Raw genomic sequence first — 21,088 nt, forward strand, 5'->3', positions numbered from 1 at the left:
CACCTTTTATGCCCTGATGATTCATTTATTTCAGTTCATTTTAAAATTTGGTATTAATTCTGCTTTCTGTCACTCAGCATATTCCAATGACTAAAAAACAGGAGAACCTTTTTAGAGGAATACTGTGTGTATCTGTGTGTGTTTGTGTTTGTGTTTCTGCATTTGTTTTTCTGTGTGCATTTCTGGGTGTGTATTCCTATGTATGTATTTCTGTGCGTGTGTGTGTGTTTCTGTGTGTGTGTGTGTTTCCATGTATGGGGAATGGTAAAAAAAAGACTGGCACTGCCCTTTGAGTTAGAGATGTTGGGAGATTTCTTACTTCCTGTGAGTGCAAGCTTCATAGAGACAGCCTCCAGCAGATCCCAAACTGTACGTTCATGACAGCACAGGATCCTCTCTGAACATGTTCCTTGTTTGTGAAATCCTGGAGTCTCTAAAGAAACCAGGAGGCCGGGCATGGTGGCTCATGCTTGTAATCCCAGCACTTTGGGAGGCCGAGGCAGACGATTTAACTGAGGTCAGGAGTTCAAGAGCAAACTGGCCAACATAGCGAAACCCCGTCCCTATAAAAATACAAAAATTAGCCAGGGTGTTGTGGTGGGTGCCTGTTATCCTAGCTACTCAGGAGGCTGAGGCAGGAGAATTGCTTGAACCTGGGAAGCAAAGGTTGCAGTGAGCCGATATTGCACCACTGCATCTGCACTCCAGCCTGGGCCACAGAGCGAGTCTCTGTCTGAAAACTAACTAACTAACTAAATAAATAAATAAATAAATGAAAAAAGAAAAGAAAGAAACCAGGAAAGGTTGAACCCAAACCCAATTTCTATTAGTGCTTCTCCAGAAGGTTAAAGAGGTTGCAAAATATCACTACTTACCCTTCTCTGTATCCAAAAGGATCAGCCATCTGTTTTCCTAGCTAATAGTGGGTTGGCTAGTGAATGTTTCTGTTGTGCTACGGAGTGCCACAGTGGGCTCCAAGGGCCCTTTGTCTTGCATGTTTACATGTTTTATAAATGACTGAGTGTGACAGAGCCCTGAGTATCTCAGGACTCTTATTGAACCTTGGGCAAAAAAACATTAAAAATGATCTTAAGATATTCATTTGCCCTAGGATGCAGAAGGAATTTTACACCGTTTTCTTTATGTGTCTGGTAGATTAATATTTCCTTTATGTTAATATGAGAGTTTATTATTCTTATCTTCATTTAATGTCCTGGAACCAGGTGAGACAATTTTGCGAGTTTAATGATCACTGGCACAAAGTACACGAGAGGGTCACTCAGGACAGGCCATCCCTTTCAAGGCATTTTGCCAAAAGAGCCTGGAGTTAATTAATTAATACTGGGAAATCCCCTGCCAGTCCCAGCTTTGACAGACAAAAAATAATAAGACTCTTCTAGGCTGTAGGCCAATACACCTCTTTCATAAAAATTAAAAGCCTAACTAGAACTCTGATAGCAAATGTCCCTTTTCAAAGAATAGCTAATCTAAAATTCATTACAGGGGATAACGGAAAAATAAATGGTGGGCCCAGGAATCTTTTGATAGAATATATGGCATCCAGGTCATTCTCTATCATAAGTCAAATTACTTTGATGGCTACGTTGGAGTTTATGCTGATACAATACAGCTTTCACACATTATGACGTCACATCCAACATGTGGAGATGACTGACTTTGGGCATGCCCTGTGCTCACCTGGCAGGTGATGGCGTGGGCAGGAAGTGCACAGCCTGCCTTTACCTTACGTGAACACTGTTTCTGGGCAATAGGCAAAGAACTGAAGAGGACAAGCTAGAAAAGGGCTCCTTGTCTGTCTCTATAAACCTCGTGTGTGTACATCTTAGCGAGCCCATAGACAAAAAAGGCAAAGAAGCAGAGACCAAGAGGGAGCGCCTAAGAGGCACAGAAAAAGAAAGCCACAGAGACAGAGAGATGGAGAGACATACAGACAGCGGAGAGCCAAGGCACAGGGGAAGGGGCAGGCGGAGGCAAGCACTTCCTGGTGAACTCGGTCCCCTGTGTGATTGGCTGCTCCTAGAGAACAGTTTCCCTGGCTGCAGTTGCTGTGCAACTGCTTCCTGCAATTAACTGACTGTATTGACTTTGTCTGCTTCTCCCCCTCCCTTAACCTCTTGTTTGCCGAGCCATCTGAGGAGCCACACCTTCGACTGGAAGAGGTAGGTTCAATTAGCACACTGTACATCTTGTCAACCCACCTCCACTTGAAGCTCTGATATAGATATAAACAAATATGTGTTCATGTCCTTTATATATTTATTCACATATATGTTTATCTGTATTTATGAATAATATTTGTTATATAATATACACATATATTAATATATGCATATATCTATGCACACACATATATCTCCTAAATTATCTTAAGGTCCGTGTAAATACAAAATTTATTTTTTAAGAGGTTATTTCCAGAGCATTGTATGGGCCTATGCACACATACACAAGTAACCAAGACTTGACACAACCAGCCCGTCTCTGCAATGAGAAGCGAAGAGGGAGAAAACTCAGGGAAGACACGGCTTTAGGTAGGACATTAACATCTACATATGTAAAAACTAGAAAAATGGCTGAAAAATCATAGTCACAGAATAAATGTAATGACTGAATGAATGAATAAGTGAACTATCACACATAGTTGTAATTACTGAAACTTTTCTTTTTAAACAGGTCCTTCATAGCGGACACGTGTGCATCTCAAAGTGCAAAGCCCCACTGGGAAACACCAGTTTGGGGATCATGATTTTATGTAGTGGGTGAGCGGTTGGCTTAAGGTGGTCATTTCAATTACCTATCATAATAGATAATTGGAGCCAAATCTTCCCATTTAGCAAGCCCTCAGTAAATGTTTTGGGGTTTTGGGGGAGAGAAGGAAGGACTCCTCACATTCTGCCATCATCACAGAATTATTTTTAAAAAGTCAAGCAATTTTGTCAAATAATTCTGTGTGAAAAAGTATATGTAAATATATATTTATGTGAGTGTGTATGCATATATACACATATAAAACAAATATATATTTATGTGTGTATGTATATATACATATATAGAACAAATATATAAAATAAATATAACCAAATGAGTTACATTGGCCATTATAAGTATAACTACTCATTGTTACCAGTTATATATTAAATATTATACTAAACAACCGAAACAATAATTAAAATCAAATTACTATTTTGGATAAATAATATTTGTAATGGGTAGAAATATTTGATTGATAGGTCTTAATTTTTGAGCATGGTCCCACTTATGCTGTATTGATGTATGTTTTTCTTTTTTATCATTTCTAAGAACTATGATCACAACATTTTCTCTAAGAAATATCTTGAAGTGCCTAAACCTTGGTCAATGTTTCTTTCCACATTCAATTTAAGAGAAGAGAATTCTTTTATGATGGAAGCATATTCACTTGGACCTAGAACTCATTCTTTCTTATTGCTATAGAAGGCATGTTAAAGATACTACTTCCACTTTCCCAAGAGCATCCAAAGTAGCTTTTTTTAAAATTAAAATTCAGACCGGGCACGGTGACTTAAGCCTGTAATCCCAGCACTATAGGAGGCTGAGGTGGGGGGATCACAAGGTCAGGAATTCGAGACCAGCTTGACCAACATGGTGAAATCCCATCTCTACTAAAAGTACAAAAATTAGCCAGGCGTGGTGATGCGTGCTTGTAATCCCAACTACTCAGGAGGCTGAGGCAGGAGAATTGCTTGATCCTGGGAGGCAGAGGTAGCAGTGAGCCGAGATTGTGCCACTGCACTCTAGCCTGGGCAACAGAGTGAGACTCTGTCAAAGAAAAAAAAAAATTCCAGTGGGTCCTGCCTATGCACAAGGCACATAGAACTAATCATTCGACAACCCTAGAGGACCTTATTACTACCTCCACTTTCCAGCTGAGCATACTGGCTCTTGGGGAGGTTGAATCAATTGCCACAAATGTAGAACAACATGAACTGAGGCGGGATTCAGACCCAAGCCTGTCGGACTCTGGAGCCCAAGTTTTCATCCATCAAGCTGATGTCCACCTTTCTGGGCCAGAGGAGAGACTCAACTGTGCTTTGAGCCATTGATGAGCTGTAAAGTGAGATACATATTTGAGGTATTAAAGAGGAAATTCTTCAACTAGGTTATCCTAAGTGTTTCTCAAGGGAAAGTTTTCTGCATTTTCTTGTATAACTAATCATTCTACCAAATAAGACCTGCATAGCATTTTCTATTTAAAAAAAAAAAAAAAAAAAAAAAAAAAAAAAAAAAGAGGTTAAATAGAAAAGACAAGCAGCTGAGAGAACACCACTGAGAATTCTTTAAAGAAAGCAACCAGCTCAGCAGGGGCACCTATATTTAGCCAATGAGTCAGACACATTTTCTTACCTAGGAAGCCAGTGGGCTGAACCAATAGGTTGTAGTTTCAGTTGAAAGGAGACAGAAAAAAATGTGGTGAAGGAAAAGAAAGAAAAGAACTCTGAGAACAATAGGATTCTTGAAAGGAGCAAATGATAGAAATAGGCAATGCCAAAGTAAAGTCAGAGAAAGAAAACTGGGGTGGGGGTGAAGCCAGGGAGGAGAAAAAGGAAACCTGAAAATAAGAAAAATAAGTTCTAGAAAAGAAAAAGAGGAACATACTTCTCTAGTTCTTTCTTTATATTTGATAAACTTTGAAATTGTGCCGACTTTCATTAAAAACTATTATGTACAATATGTGAATCTTTCAGTCCCAGGAAAGTATGACTCTCTTGCTACTGAAACTGGGCCACGCCAAATAGAATATCTTACTTCTACATATATTCAGTATTAATAATTGCACAAGTTTATTGCTTTTAACAGAAGAAATAGACAAGTTTCTGCAAGGTCTCAGAAAAGCCAGGGGGTTCCACTTCTGTGAAAGAGAATTGTTCTGGGGGAGTGGGTCAGCCCTATCCCCGGAGAGACACTTGTCAGCTACAGGGCAGCACTCAGATATCGCAGGAGAGGCCCTTCGCTCTCTCAGACCAGGTGATAAAAATGATAAAAATGCAGTTTGATGACCCTGAGAACAGACATATGCTGTACATTTAAAACTTTGTTTTATATTCTCTGCAGGATATTTGATGCCACAGAATCCCTATTTAGTTGAAATGATTTGAATCTTTCTTCCACACTTTAGCCAACAACATTTAGCTTATCTCTATTTGTTGCCTTCATTCTCTAATTTAATATAAAGACATAAATAAATAAATTTTCACTAAAAAAAGTGTCACATTTGGCAAATTCTGTTTCCTAATTCTCCCTTGATAGTATGGTTTAAAATGTGAAGGAAAAAAATTATTTCACCTGATTTACAACTGTTCTTAATAGTATGTGTTTTGGCTGAAAAGGAAAGCACTCACATGTATAACTCACCTTTGAAATTTCCATAGAAAGACCACTCTTCCTTGTAGAAATCTGGATCATGCAATGACACCACTAGAAAATTTAAATGTGTACAAGGATATCCAGACAGATACTGAACTTTTATTTAGTTTCCTTCTTATGGTCTACAGGACATTCTTATAGGAAAATATTTGACTCATTTTAAGGATCTGATAAATTATGTTTCCAAGGATTGAGGTTTAATAGGGACTATGGGGCTTTTTGTATCTCTCTGCTCAAAAATCAAGCTAAATGGTATGTCTTCCCAAAGGGAAATGTGGAAAAAAAATTATGTTTTCCTCAAAGCTACCTCTGTATTTTCTCTCTGTTGGCAGTTACGGTTCTAAGGATTGGATCAAATCAGCTCACCTGCTCCACCTTGCTCATTTCTCTCAGCAAATCCGATGACTCAGAAGGAACCCTTCACCAACTGCCCATTCCCGCATGCCAACCCACAGAGCTACCTCCAAGCTTGCTCCACCCACCTTCTGTCACCACCTTCCCTTTTCTTGTCTCAAAAGTCATCATGAAAATGTAAATGTTGCCACAATTTGTTGGAAAAATAACAAAATTACAGTATGTGAAAGAGTATCTTGAAAATTGAATTGGAAATTTCTCTGATTTTTGCCTTAACACTATAGAATTTTATTTCTAGAATTTTACCTTGTTTTCTCAATTTTTTCCCACCAGGTGATAGAGAAATTAGCTATCTTATGACTTCAGGACATCTCTTGATTTTCTAAAATGAACCCTAAACTTAATACATCCAAAATGGAATGCAAGCTCTCTATCTGAAACAAAGTAAAATTTTAAATAAGTAAATATTCTTTTCCAAGGTTCTAGGTTCCAGAGAATAGCATAACCACCCCAAGATCCAGGAATCTTCCTAGACATCTCCCTCCCTCTCACCTGCCTCAGACGATCCACCACCAATCCTCTCTGTTCCACCTCCTCCCAAACCCAAGGGAATACAGGTGAATTATTCCTTATCCAAAATGGTTGGGACCAGAAAAGTTTCAAGTTTCAGATACTTTAGTATTTTGGAACATTTTGCTACACATAATAAGATATCTTGGAGATGAAACACAAGTCAAAGCACGGATTTCATGTATGTTTCACATATGTTTTATTCACTTAGCCTGAAGGTGATCTTACACAATATTTCTGGTAATTTTGCACATGAATGAAAGTTTGTATGAAGTACTTACATTTGAAGTTTTCTACCTGTGGTGTCATGTCAGCACTCAAAAAGTTTTGGATCTTGGAGCATTTCAGATTTCAGATTTTTGCATCAGGGGTGCTCAACCTGTACCACCTCTTGCCGGGACCTTCGAACGTCCTCCTGATTGGATATCCTCTCTGTTCCCTCCTTTAATCCATTCTCCATACTGCAGCCAACAAGCTGTCCTCTGTAAGCACCTCCCTTCACCCTCCGATTACACACTTCAGAGGCTTCTCAGTGCTGTTAGAATAGAAGCAATAATCTCCACGTGGCCTACAGGGTCAGCCTGTGTGGTCCCCATCCGTCTCCCCTCTTGTCCCATCATCTCCCCTTCCCTGCTGCCCGTCTTGTCTATTCTTCACAAAGAATACTCCTTCAAGCCCTCTTCACCTAGTTAACTCCTATCTCAAGAGGCACTAGTGAACAGAAATGCAGTGGATGGGATTCTTAACCGATGTCCCTACTGCTTCTTGGATTATTATTATTATTATTATTAATTATTATTTTTGAGACAGAGTCTCCCTCTGTTGCCCAGGTTGGAGTGCAGTGTCACAATCTCAGCTCACTGCAACCTCTGCCTCCCAGGTTCAAGTGATTCTCCTGCCTCAGCCTCCCAGGTAGGTGGAATTACAGGCACGCACCACCCCACTCAGCTAATTTTTTATATTTGCAGTACAGATGGGGTTTCACTATGTTGACCAGGCTGGTCTCAAATTCCTGGCATCAAGTGATCTGCCCACCTTGGTCTCTCAAAGTACTGGGATTACAGGCATGAGCCACCACACCGGCCTGCTTCTTGGATTATTTAGGTGAAAATGCAAGAAAATCCTCAGAGTCGTCTCTGGAGCCAGGTCTACATTTTCTGCTCTCCCACAGTCAGGAAGAAAGGAAAGATGAGCATAGCTAGCTGGATAAAAACAATGGCACCAGTATTAACTGGAGAAGGAGGAAATCGGGAAAAGCCTTGCCATAGGTTTTCTCTATTCACAAGTGAGGTGGGGTGAGGTGGGAAGCGGGTAGACCTAGTGACATCTTGCTTCCTATCTTGTCAGTGATACAAGCATATTTATTATGAAAGAAAATACATAAACATTGGAATTGGGCAAGAAGCCACATTTGTATCTGTCAATGAAATATAATCAATTAATTTTTTTTTTAGAAGACCACACTTTCTGACACTCCAGGGTGGTGTATGCAGGCAGGGGTTGTAAGCCCTGAGGCTCAGAGTGACCCCTACCATGCCCCTTCTGTAGTTTCTGTCACACTCCTTAGTCATTCATAAAATATTTTTTCTACCCTTAAAATAATAGGAAAACCATCTACCTTCATTGTGCATGATTTTGACACAAAGTAATGCAACCAGTTTCTAACAATCAACTAGTGCTTTCAGAATAACATCGCCTTTTCAAGTGCCCACTCCATTGAAATATGCAGGAAACATTTTCAGAAATTTCTTTATTCCAGATCTTTCATAGACCAAGTAAAGATGTTTGTTTTTTCAAAAGGTTGCTTAATGATCATTCTTTTTGACATTACACGATGGAAAGTCAACAATGTGACATTTGCCATAAGAAAAACAGAAAGATGGGGCTGAGAAATACAATAACAAGAGCTGCCACTGCAACCGCCAGGAAGTCTGGGATGATTTTTCGGTGCAATTTGTTTCTCTTCGTCTGGCAAAGGTTTTGGCTTCAGCTTCATGTTCTTTGATTATTATTATGCCTGTCTACTAGTGAGTGGAAACTGCAAGTACTCTCTCTGTCTTTCCACCCTGGATGAGTGAAAAGAAGAAATAAGCCAAAGTCACTCTGAACAGGAATTAAAAGAAAACTATTCCACCATTGGCTCGAAAGATCCAGATGGGTGATGTATCTATATAGCTCCATTCACTGATGGTTCAATTACTTAGCCTCTCCCATACGTATCAGGGAAATATCTCTGATGAGCAGTGTGAGGGTGTGGGGCTAAACCCAGAAAGATATATCACATGCTCTCTTGGAACTAATTTATTCAGGCTAAGCCATCAGCTGTCTTTATTGCTGATAGAGTGGGCATTTCTCAGGGATACCAAAGCTTCTCTATCTACAGCAAAGCCCTCAGTAAGCTGTATCGCAGGGCACCTCAGCCTCAGTGCAGCGGTTGTACAAAACCTTGCTTCACTCAGCAGTGGTCATTGAAGAATGACTGTGTGAATAAGCCTAACCGGTTTTCCTCGTTTCCCAAGTTTTAAGGCCAAATTGATCTAAAACTCTAGCCCATACCCTTTATATTTGGTGACAGTATCTACCAGGTTAAGAATGTCAGGATGAATTAGATGGCATCTTTATGTAGGGAATATGGCTACATCTATTTCAAGGACTTCCTTTTCAATTTTATTTATTTATTTACTTGTTTATTTATTTTTGAGACAGAGTGTCACTCTTGTCGCGCAGGCTGGAGTACAATGGCACGATCTCGGCTCACTGCAACCTCCACCTCCTGTGTACAAGCAGTTCTCCTGCCTCAGCCTCCTGGGTAGCTGGGATTACAGGCATGTGCCACCACATCTGGCTAATTTTGTATTTTTAGTAGAGATAGGGTTTCACCATGTTGGCCAGGCTGGTCTTGAACTCCTGACCTCAGGCGATCGGCCCACCTCAGCCTCCCAAAGTACTGGGATCACAGGCATGAGCCACCGTGCCCAGTCAGGCATCCTTTAAAATGGCATATCTTCTAGGGATTCCTAATACAAAATTAAAATCTATAATTTTGATGTAAAATATTTTATGAATTACAGGAATTACAGTCATCCCTCAGTATCCAAGGCAGATTGGTTCATCTCGGCTCACTGCAGCCTTGACCTCCTGGGCACAGGTGATCCTCCCACCTCAGCCTCCTAAGTAGCTGGGACCACAGGCACAGGCTACCATCCCCAGTTAATTTTTGTATTTTTAGTAGAGACAGGGTTTTGCCATGTTGCCCAGGCTGATCTGAAACTCCCGGACTAAAGTGATCCACCCGTGTTGGCCTCCCAAAATGCTGGGATTACAGGTGTGAGTCACCACACCTGGCTTCTTTTATTTTTTCTTCTTTTCTTTCTTTTTTTAAAGATAAGGTCTTGCTCTGTCGCCCAAGCTAAAGTGCAGTGCCCAGTCACAGCTCACTGCAGCCTCAACCTTCTGAGCTCAATCGATCCTCCTACTTCAGTCTCCTGAATAGCTGAGACAACAGACACATGCCACCATACCCAGCTATTTTCAAAAATTTTGGTGGGGGGAGAGAGGGTCTCACTATGTTGTCCAGACTAATCTCAAACTTGGGCCTCAAGTGATCCTCCCACCTCAGCCTCCCAAGTAGCTCACAGTTCTTTTTTTTTTCTTTTTTATACTTAAAGTTCTAGGGTACCTGTGCACAATGTGCAGGTTTGTTACATATGTATACATGTGCCATGTTGGTGTGCTGCACCCATTAACTCATCATTTACATTAGGTATATCTCCTGCTATCCCTCCCCCCTCCCCCCTAGCCACAATAGGCCCCAATGTGTGATGTTCCCCTTCCTGTGTCCAAGTGATCTCATTGTTCAATTCCCACCTATGAGTGAGAACATGTGGTGTTTGGTTTTCTGTTCTTGAGATAGTTTGCTGAGAATGATGGTTTCCAGCTTCATCCATGTCCCTACAAAGGACATGAACTCATCATTTTTTATGGCTGCATAGTATTCCATGGTGTATATGTGCCACATTTTCTTAATCCAGTTTGTCACACTCACAGTTCTTTAAGTCAGAAGTTCACCTGCAAAATGGTTGAGTTCTCTACTTAGGGTTTCACAAGTCCAAAATCAAGGCTTTGGCAGGATCTACAGTCATCTGGGGCTGGAAACCTCTTCCATGCCCATCCAGGCTGTGGCAGGATTCACTCCTGTAGGTTTAGGACTGAGTCCCTCTTCTCCTGCTGGCTGGCACCAGACTGCTCTGAGCCCCAAGAGGCCATTCTCAGTCCTTACCATGTGGACCCCATCCTCAAAGTCAACTATAGAAAACTCTCTCACATCAAACTCCTCTCCTGCTGGGCTTCTCTGACATGTTCCTTCCCAACCTCTAGACCTAGATCTCAAGGGCTCAGGACATTCGGTCAGGCCACTGGGGATAAGCTCCCTTCCTAAACCAACTGTACCACACAACAAAACCTCACCATGGAGGTAAGCTCCATCCTGCTCACAGTCCCAGGATCCTGCAGGGCACATACAGCAGGGTTCGCAGATCTTGGGGGCCACCTCAGAATCCTGCCTCCATACAAGTTTTGAATTTTAAGGAGTCCCCAGTTCCACAGATCTGCCTGATGGCTTCTACCTGGTGTACAGTGGCGGAGCACTGGGCTGAGGTCCGAGGTCTGAGGTCTAAAGACAGCTCAGCTCACTCCTTCAGCACCATCGCTTCACCCTCTGCTGGGCTTGGGGCCAGCCCAAGGCCACTCCTCACGGCCACACAAAGGGCGCTCGGGGGCCACTGCTCTGAGCTGTCATCTCTTCTTTCCCGTGTCACCTCTTTCCTAGTTCTATTTTAGTTATTTGGATGTTACTCATTTTTGTGGATCTTTTGACACCTTTAATTGCTCTTCTCTTCCCACGCCTATTAAGTTTTCTCACCCTTTGATATTGGCATTAGGAGCATTTTAAATAATTTGCCAAATAATGTTTTACCACTGCTGTTTTCTGTAAGTTACATTGCTTTGCCTTTAACCCTGTATTAATTTTGCTGAAAAGTGTTAAATAGCATGAAGTTGGGTTATTTTACACACAAGATTGTAGGGCTTCCTAGATTCAAAGTCTTATTTCTTCATATGTATACTGACTAAAAGCAAAGGCAAGTTAATAATGGAAATTTGCTTTGAAGTTCAATGCCATCTTTTGGCGCACAGCTACAGTGTGCCTATTCAGCCAGACCGTGAGCCTCAACTCTAAGAAAGAGTTACAACATTATTCCAACACTGAAATTCTTTCAAAGTCGTTAATAAAGCTAAAGCACAGAACTATTACCATCGATACCAGACCAACAATTCTTCAAGCCCTGGCACATTTCACTGGTGTACGTTTGATGTGCCCTGAAGCTTATATTTGTTCCTGACTCATATGAATAAATAGAGAACTACTCAGTCTTCCTTCTGGTCCTCCCCTACCGCGGGCCTGGATCCAGTGCAGGAAACTCAGAGACAAGATGTGGTTCTATGACCACATGGACAAAGTGGAGAAGAGCCACATTTTAATGTTCCAAAAAGTCTATTTACAGTGTTTTCATCATGTATCAGTGGCCTGCGATATCACCTGGGTATGATTTCATTTGTATCTCAGTGCAGAAGAGATGGATGATTTGCACTCATTCTCAAATAACAAACAAAAATTTCTCCACTCCCTTTGTTATCTGTCCCCTTGCCCCTCACCCCACAAAACTGCTAGAAAACATGACCCACTTTCCTTAAGACACACTCTAGTGCTGTCTACACAAGGAATAGGAGTGCTATTTGTTCTCCACCTACTTCCAAAGTTCAAATATACCTCCCTGTCGTCACCAAATTCGTCTTAATTGTGTAGTGAGAAATAAAGAACTGTGAAGTGCCTGCAATGAACCTTAACAAAAATGAGAAGGGATAGTTCCGAGAAATGCTTCACAAAAGAACTGAGTTTCTATGCCTCTTCCTGAGTTCAAAATGGGCACAACTGAAAACCTAAGATTTCCTGGAGTCCTGGGGCCAAAAGCATAAAAATACAGCGGTGAATGAGATTGACATTACCTTAAATCATGCTAAATACTAGGAAAGTCTATTCTCTTCTAACTGCAACCCCTCCCAATCAAACTGCACCCTGTAGTTCACATGAGAAAATGCAGCTTACTAGGCATCTTAGTTCACACGAAATAAATTGCCATCCACTCCCCTTAAAAAAGTTAAAGTTTTTTTTTTGTTTTGTTTTTCACTTTGGAGACCCCAAAATCAAACACGCAGAAAGAGATAAAACGTAGTTCTTCCACTTGGCTTCCATCAGGATGATATGGTTAACTTTGAGTTGAAATACATGCAAATAAGGTTCAACTTCTTAAGACACTGAAGGAAAGTATCTAAAATGTCTAAAAATTTGCTAAGACTTGGAGACCTTTTCTGCACATCTGTTTGTGTTGAGCAGAGTAACAGCCTCCTAAAGAAGTCCGCATCTTCATCCCTAGAAATGAAGACTGCGTTGCCTTGCATGGCAAAGGGGAATCAAGGCTGCTAATCAACAGGCCTTCAGATGAGGGGATTTTCCTGGGGCATCCAGGAGGGCCCAATGTCATCACAAGGGTCCTTCAACCAACGTTAGAATTTACATCATATTCCCACATATGTCCAGATTTTTAAATTATCCCCAAAGAGTCTGTGGTCAGAATTTTGTTATAAATAAGACAGAGTTGGTGTGTCCTCCCTGAGATTCACTTTGATAGAATAGTGAGATTTTCTTTGCATTTCCCACTCAATGCTGCAGCTCTACATCCAGGATCCATGGCTCCCAGAGCTGTACTGTTGGACGCAGAGCAGCCCCTGCCCCTCAGGCTCCCAGCTCCCCACTGCCTGGCCCAGTGGAGGGGACAGCTGGTATGGCAGGATCCCCTCATGGCCTGCCAAAGAGCACCCACCTCCTTGTATTTAAGAAATATTTTTCCAAAGAGTATGGCCTTCAGAAATCTGCTGTATTTAGAGGGGTGGAGGGACTGGGGAGATGTTGGTCAAAGGACACAAAATTTCAAGTAGACAGGAGGAATACATTCAAAAGATCTAGTACACATCATAGTAACTGCAGTTAATAACAGTATACTGATTACTTTTTAGTGTTCCTAAGAGAGTAGCTTTTAAGTGTTCACACCACAAAATAAATGATAAATATGTGAGGTCATGCACATGTTAAATAGCTTAATTTAGCCCTTTCACAATGTATACACATATCAAGACATCATGTTTCACACCATAAATAATGTACAATTTTTACTTGTCAATTAAAAAAATATGTTGTATTCACAGCCAAAAAGAAACAAAAAGAAATCATATTCATGGGAGGAATCCAGAACAGAAATGAAGCCAAAAGAAAGAGAAAAGGAAAAAGACTCTAGGACCTTATATATGACTCCACATAACTCTCACCCCCAAAATATTACAAGACCATCTAGGAGACCAACAGCTGTTGCCAAAGAGCAGCCCAGGTCTTTTGTTTATTCATTCAACAAACATTATGGTTTATGATGTTCCAGACCACGATGGAGATGAGAACATGAGTGTTAGTTTATTATGTTGTAAAGTCTTTCATCAGATGTGACATTTCTAGAAACAACTTTATGTGCGTCAGCCAGCTGTGCAGCACATCTCAAACTTCAGCGTGCACACAAACCTTCCAGGGGCCTGCAAGGAGCACTCTGATGCAGGAGGTCTGGGGTGGTGCCTGAGAGCCTGCATTTCTAATGGGATGTGAAAAGATGGTGAAGTTGCTGGTCCAGGGCCTGCAGTTTGGGTAGCAGGGCACTATAATCCAGGACTCTGTTTCATCCACCTCAATTCACTGTTGCTCTCCTAAGAACATTTTATAAAATCCTGAGACAAGATATGTTTCCCCATCACTACTGCACAACTATATTACACAGGGCAATAATCTTTTTGGATGTTGACCTTTGTAAGTGTCATATAAAAGTGAATGGCAAAATGAAAGAACAAGGTATATTTTCATTTTTGTGTGAGGGAGAGACATATGGATGAGGTATCAATCTGGAAATACGTTGCCTACAGTCATCAAAATAGAATGACTCAAAATGTCAACAGCTCTGAAGCTCTTGAACTGACGAAGCAAGCAGGTGCGGCATTTGTCAGCAGGATGAGGAAGAGGTGCCCATCATAAACAAGGGACTGGAGGGTTCAGAAAGAGCTTTCAAGGAAGTAAAGCTCTTTAGCCAGGGCAGAGGTGGGGGCAAGGAGGGCAAGTGAATGCCCTGCGTATGGAAATAAACCAGGCCGTTACTAACCCGCCAGACAATAAAGCTTCAGGAGAGTTGGGTTTTACTACCATATTTCACAGAGCACCGTGCCTGAACTGCTCCCAGATGCACAGTTCAGGTTCACGCTCCTCATCTCCCTTCCTTCTTTATATGAGGTGATCATATCTTTTACTCACAGAGCTGGGAACGATGTCCTTGAATGTACCAACCATAGACGTTTCTATCATTAAAGCTTGATTATAAAATCTCCCCTAAGAACAAACGGTGGGGACTGTGCTAGCTTTATAAAAGTTCCATTAGTCCTCCGAGCAAAGTCCCCGTGGCCAAAAACCAAATCCCTCACATGCAGTGGAGCCATCACTGACCGTAAAGGACAGAGCAGCTATGACCTTTCACACAGAGAGTCATTTGTAAGTGAATTAAAAGTATCACCACAGGATTAAAATGGTCGCTATGAATCAACAATTTCTGATACACAGATACCACTCAGCAAGCTAAGGAGTTAAGTAGAATAATGGGATTACGTTATTTAATTACAGATTTATAAAAATTTCTTTTCAAACCCAGATTCCACATCCCTAAAATACTTCTAAAGGTATTTTAAGTACTCATTTATCTTTTCACTGGAAAGTATTAATATTTCCTGCTATTTTAAAGGAAATATTATACTCTATTGGGAAGGTATTCTCAGCTAACATAAACACACAGTATGGCTATGCTAATAAAGTATTTTCAAGCAGCAAAAAATTACCATTTTATGCAGATGATAATGTAATGTTTAACCAGTAAAATAATTCCCTCATTTATTATAATAGCTGTAATTATAATAGCTGTATCATCATTAATAGCTATATAATAGCTGTACAGCTATTAATACTAAGGTACAAAATCAATTTAAATTTAGTCAGAACTTTTGTTATTATCAAAAAGTTATTAAGACTCCTTTTATGTAGAATTTTAATGTGCCCCCAAAGCGTTCTAAGTACTTCAGCCAATTAATAAAGAGCAAGATACTATAAAAGAAGCCTTATTTTTTTTCTAAACTAATACAGTGTGTGTAACAAAGTTTTAGAGTCTTACCATTTTTTAAGATGTAGAAAAATGTTAGAATAATTTAAACAGGAGCCTGGAAAGTGTCTTACATCCCTGATGAAATACATTAAATCTGATTAAAGACCCCTACAATAATAGCCCTTTTATGGGGTTTTTTTTTTTTTTTTTGGTTTTTTTTGAGACGGAGTTTCAAGCTAGAGTGCAATAGCACGATCTTGGTTCACTGCAACCTCTGCCTCCCGGATTCAAGCCATTCTGCCTCAGCCTCCCAAGTAGCTGGGATTACAGGAGCCCACCACCTCACTCCACTAGTTTTTGTATTTTTAATAGAGACGGGATTTTGCCATGTTGGCCAGGCTGGTCACGAACCCCCGACCTCAGGTGACCCGCCTGCCTCAGCCTCCCAAAGTGTTGGGAATACAGACATGAGCCACCGCGCCCGACCAATAACTGCCATTTCTAATGAGGGAAGATCTTAATCAGTAACATATCAAAATAGATACACCACCTGAAATTATTCACATTTTGTAGTTAATATATACATTTAACCATAAAAAGGTTTAATAAATAATAATAAAGCTGATAACTTTGCAAGTTTTACCATGTGCCAATAACCATGTTTAATACTTTATTTTATTATTTGATTGTAAGGTATGTATTATTGTTATTATTATTGTCATTGTTATTCTCATTGTATAAATAAGAAAACTGAGATGTTACAATATGGCAGTCACTGAATTTGAGCTTAAGTGACTTTGACTCCAAAGTTTATGTGCTTGGCTAATATGCTTTGCTTTCGCAATACATACAATTATAACATATTCTTTAATTTCCAAACAAACCAAAACTAGGAAAAATGTCACTTTTCTCTTTCTTTTAAAAATTTTCAAGTATTTATTATTATTTACTATAGCCACCATGCTGTACACTAGATCTCCAGGACGTACTCATCATAACAATATCCCTTACTTTTCAATTTAAAAGATAAACCTAGACTTGGGGCTCTAGATGACAAATTAGTCAGCCAGATTTGTCTCTTATCCTTCCTGATATCCCACAGAAATGAATGTTAAAACTGATTTTAAAAAAAAAAAAAAAAAAGGAAAGAACCTCACATCAACAATTGGAGAGAGCTTGTCAAAGAATGATGACTTCACTATATTTCAAGAAAATGAAAAGCAGATGAGAGTGAATGGATGCATGAAATGAAGGGAGAAAGCTATGACCCAGAATGTTCTGTTGAGAGGCTGCAGAAGAGATAATACCAGTCTGTCTGACAAACTCCAGTGAGTCTAAAAGTGATGGGGATGATGTAAGCAGGAGTAAACCTGCAGCAGTCCCAGCTGCCTTCATCTCCACTCCAGCTCTTCCAACCACGCCCATAGAGGATGTGAAGTTGAAATGTCCACACAGGCAAAACCTGACAGCTGTCCTCTAAAGACTTGTCATTAAGTGTCTGGGAAGCTCCAAGACATCTCATGCATGCGTTTCTACCTCCAGGGAAAAGCCTTCTTATTCTGACATTTGGTAGGGCCTCAGCTTGACTCCTTTCTTATCTGCTTACTAGAAAGCAAAGATTCCTAGTGATTAAACCTTTCTCTACTCTGCCCAGAATCTTCAGCCAGAATTTCTACTCAAAGAAGAGATACAGAATTTCAAAAACATCTTAAATATATAATAACAAAGAACAGTTATACTTTCTACCCAAGAAATCATAAACAGATCATTCGTTATATGAAAAAATAATCACTAGAAAGAGAAAGACCAAACATATCAATGGAAAAACTGACCCCAGAGGAATTAGAGTAAATTCAGGGAACACAATAAAAATGAAAAACTAACAACCCCAAATAATAAAATTAAAAATAGTAGCTGAGATATTATATGCATACAATGAGAAAAAGGCCATACGTAAAATTTTTAAACAGAAAATAAGAGGACTCTCTTAAAATTTAAATATGGAATTGTCAAAATAAAAATCTGAAGAGAAGCCCTAAAACACAAAGTTAAGAAAAAAGAAAATTTTATATTATGTAAAATAAAAAGACAAAAAGACCAGGAATATGAGAGAAAAGATGAGACCAGTCCAATAGTTCCAACACGCAATGAAAAAGACCCCTAGAAAAACTGAGAAAGTAGAAAGGAGGAAATGACAATAAAATGATTTCTCATAGTGAAAGAGGAGTTGAATTTCCAAACTACAAGGCCCCTAGTGGGCAGCTCAATAAATAAACAATGTGACGACCCACACGCATTATCATCACATGTCAGAGCATCACGAGCTCTAGTAGGAAAAATAAAGCCAACTTAAAGCGATGATAAACACACTGCATCAGCCTTCTCGCTAGCCACACTGTTGCTACAAGTTAGTAGAATAGTACCTTAAAAGCCTTGAAGGAAAATAATTTGTTTTAACCTAGAATGTTAGCTCCAGCAAAACTTCAAGTGTGAGATCAAAATAAAGACATTTTTGGATAGCTGTGGATTCAAGAGGATAGAAAGATTTCGAGGGTGGGGAGAGATGGAGAAGGACTAAATGGAATGAGTGGTATGATTTTAGGAAAAGACAATGGGAGATGAACAATCTCTTGGGGAGAAAGGAGGAAATGGCTGGAATAGGGGAAAGCAAAGAGAAATTCTGGAAAATCCAAAAAATATAAACAAAACCATGGTCTAAGTAAAAAGCAATTTAATCTGTGGTTTCATCTGAAGAAATAAAAGGTGTGTAAGAAAAGAGTTCATTTGGCCTTGATGATGGAAACAATGTCCCTAGAGTGATCCAGCAGTCAGAGCATTGGGCACACGAAGGTAGCTAGGTAGTCCTGGCACAATGCCTCTTGGTCTAGAACAAAATGTTATTTGTAAGGTTATGGTGACATAAATAGTAAGCAAGAAATAATAATTAAGAAGTAATAAATAATATAAATCTGTAAGGTTATAATGACATAAAATATAAATAGCTTTTACTATAAAAGCAGGAAAAGCTTGGTGGTGACTACAAGATGAAATGCAGACATTCCTCAACATTCTGAAAGTATAAATTGATGAGAAGTGGGACATGGAAGACAGGAAAGCAGTGGAAACAGCAGAGGTGCTTATACTCATCTTACAAAGCAGGGTGTTGATAGAAAATGGTGTGATCGATATGGACCAGAACAGTTCAAATACATTATAGGCAATGTCAAAGTAATCAATAGAAGAGCTAAAAATATTTATATATCAAACATTGGAATGAAGAGAGAGGAGAAATGATAGAATAAAGGTGATTTTTCCTCATTTTTCTTGCTGATGAGTCAATAGATATTTCCTAAAATTCATAAATAAAAACACGGTTTATCGTATGAATAGTTAGCCATTAATGACTACTTACTGTATCCCAAGTACTATTCTAGGACGTTTTATGCATTAATTCCCACAACAACCCAAAGAGAAAAATGAAGAAACTGAGGCACAGAGATGTTAAAGAACTTGCCCAGGGAAACCCATCTCGGGAAATGGTGGAGCCTGGATTCAAATCCACCTCGTCTGGCTTTGAGCCTGTGCACTTGATCAAGGCATAAACTTCCTTCTCACAGCACCACAGACGGAGTGTTTCCAGAGTGCCAGGCACCAATCCAATTTCTTTAGATGAGTTGATTTAATATGGACATATATTAAGACAACATATATTTAAATAGAGATGTGTATCAATATTTTTCTCATTTTACAGATGAAGAAACTGAGGTGAGCAAACTATGGTCCATGAGCCAGATGTGGACTGAAGCCTGATTTTGAGTGGCTCACGAGTTGGTTTTTACATTTTTTAAGTGTGAAGGAAGGGGAAGGAAGAGATGAAAGAAGGGGAGGAAAAGGAGAGGAGAAACAGGTATCACATGTGGCTCACAAAACCTAAAATATTTTATATCTGATCATTTACAGAAATGATTTACCAACCCCAGTTCTGTCAGTTCTACAGTTAAAAGCCAGGCAAGTGGATGCCTCAGATAAGGACTGCATCTCTCAGCCTCATTGGAACTAAGGAAGACCATGAGGCTTTGCTTTGCTTTGAATAAGAGAAAGCCCAACCACCGGCAGCTTCTGAACATCTTGGTTCAAAACAGCAGACATGCCTCACCACTGTCCTGTCTTCTTCTATTTTAAAAAAAAATGTTTTAACTGACAGATAAAATTGTATATATTTCAGCTGGGTGCGGTGGCTTAGGCCTGTAATCCCAGCACTTTGGGAAGCCGAGGCGGGCGTATCACCTGAGGTCAGAAGTTTGAGAACAGCCTGGCCAACATGGTGAAACCCCGTCTCTACTAAAAATACAAAATTAGCTGGGCATGGTGGTGTGCACCTGTAATCCCAGTTACTTGGGAGGCTGAGGCAGAAGAATTGCTTGAACGCAGGAGGCAGAGGTTGCTGTGAGCCAAGATCACGCCATTGCACTCCAGTCTGGGCAAAAAAAATGCGAAACTCCATCTCAAAAAAAATTGTATATATTTATCCTGTACAGTATGATGTTTTGAAGTATATATACATTGTGAAATGACCAAATCTAGCTGATCAACATATGCATTATTAGATATAGTTATCATTTGTGTGCTGGGAACACTTAACACCCACTGTCTTAGCATTTTCCAAGGATACAATATATTTGCAACACCCTATCATACAATAGATCTCTCAAACTGATTTCTTCTAGCTGAAGTTTTGTACCCTTTGACCAACATCTCCCCCACGCCCAACCCCCATGCCCCAACCATTCTCTGGTCACCACCGTGCTCCTCTGCACTTCTGGATTCCACACATGAGTGAGACTGTACAGTATTTGCCTTTCCAAGCCTTACTCGTTTTTTGTTCAATCTGGAAATCACAAGGTCCTCCAGGTTCATCCACGTTGCAGCACTTGACAATATCTCCTTCTTTCTCCCTTCCCTTGTTCTTTTCCTTTTATCCTTCCCACGGGTGGAGACATGGTAGACAGCCTGTGTCCTGAAGGCCTTGTGGGGTAAAGCTGCCATAACTCTGCTGAACTGCCAACCTTCTAAACTTCATGTGAATAAGACATGCCTTTTTATCTTTATTAATCACTGTATTTTAAGTATTTGCTTCTCTCAGCTAAACCTACTGCTTACCAATAAAATATCATAGTGTATTACTCTTATGTTTTTTTAATGTAACTTACTCAAAGATGTTGCATAGAGTTTGAGCTCATCCCACCCAACCATTTAAAAATAGGTCCTCACTCCATATTATAGGGTAATGCTTTTCAAATTGAAACAAAATGATCATCTTTTCCTATACCTAAGTAGTCATTTAACTCTGTTTTCCGGGACAAATATAAAGGTGTGAGAATACTGAGTGGAAACCAATCTGACTTATAGGGATTGAAGCAAAACAAATTTCTGATTTCTAGCACAAATGT

General features: G+C 39.9%; 2 long non-coding RNA genes across 3 annotated transcripts in view; one reads left to right on the top strand and one right to left on the bottom strand.

Annotated features, from left to right (window-relative positions):
• The window catches only part of LOC135964731 (uncharacterized), a 195,001-nt gene that overhangs the window by 110,075 nt on the left and 63,838 nt on the right, over positions 1 to 21,088 (bottom strand). The window lies entirely within an intron of this gene.
• Positions 2,047 to 5,999, top strand: LOC102133473 (uncharacterized). The gene is made up of 3 exons (XR_006700356.3): positions 2,047 to 2,180; positions 2,692 to 2,777; positions 5,754 to 5,999. It is a non-coding gene; the product is annotated as an uncharacterized lncRNA (long non-coding RNA).

The sequence above is a fragment of the Macaca fascicularis genome, chromosome 8 (assembly GCF_037993035.2).
Source record: "Macaca fascicularis isolate 582-1 chromosome 8, T2T-MFA8v1.1".
In the NCBI taxonomy this organism is placed as follows: Eukaryota; Metazoa; Chordata; class Mammalia; order Primates; family Cercopithecidae; genus Macaca; species Macaca fascicularis.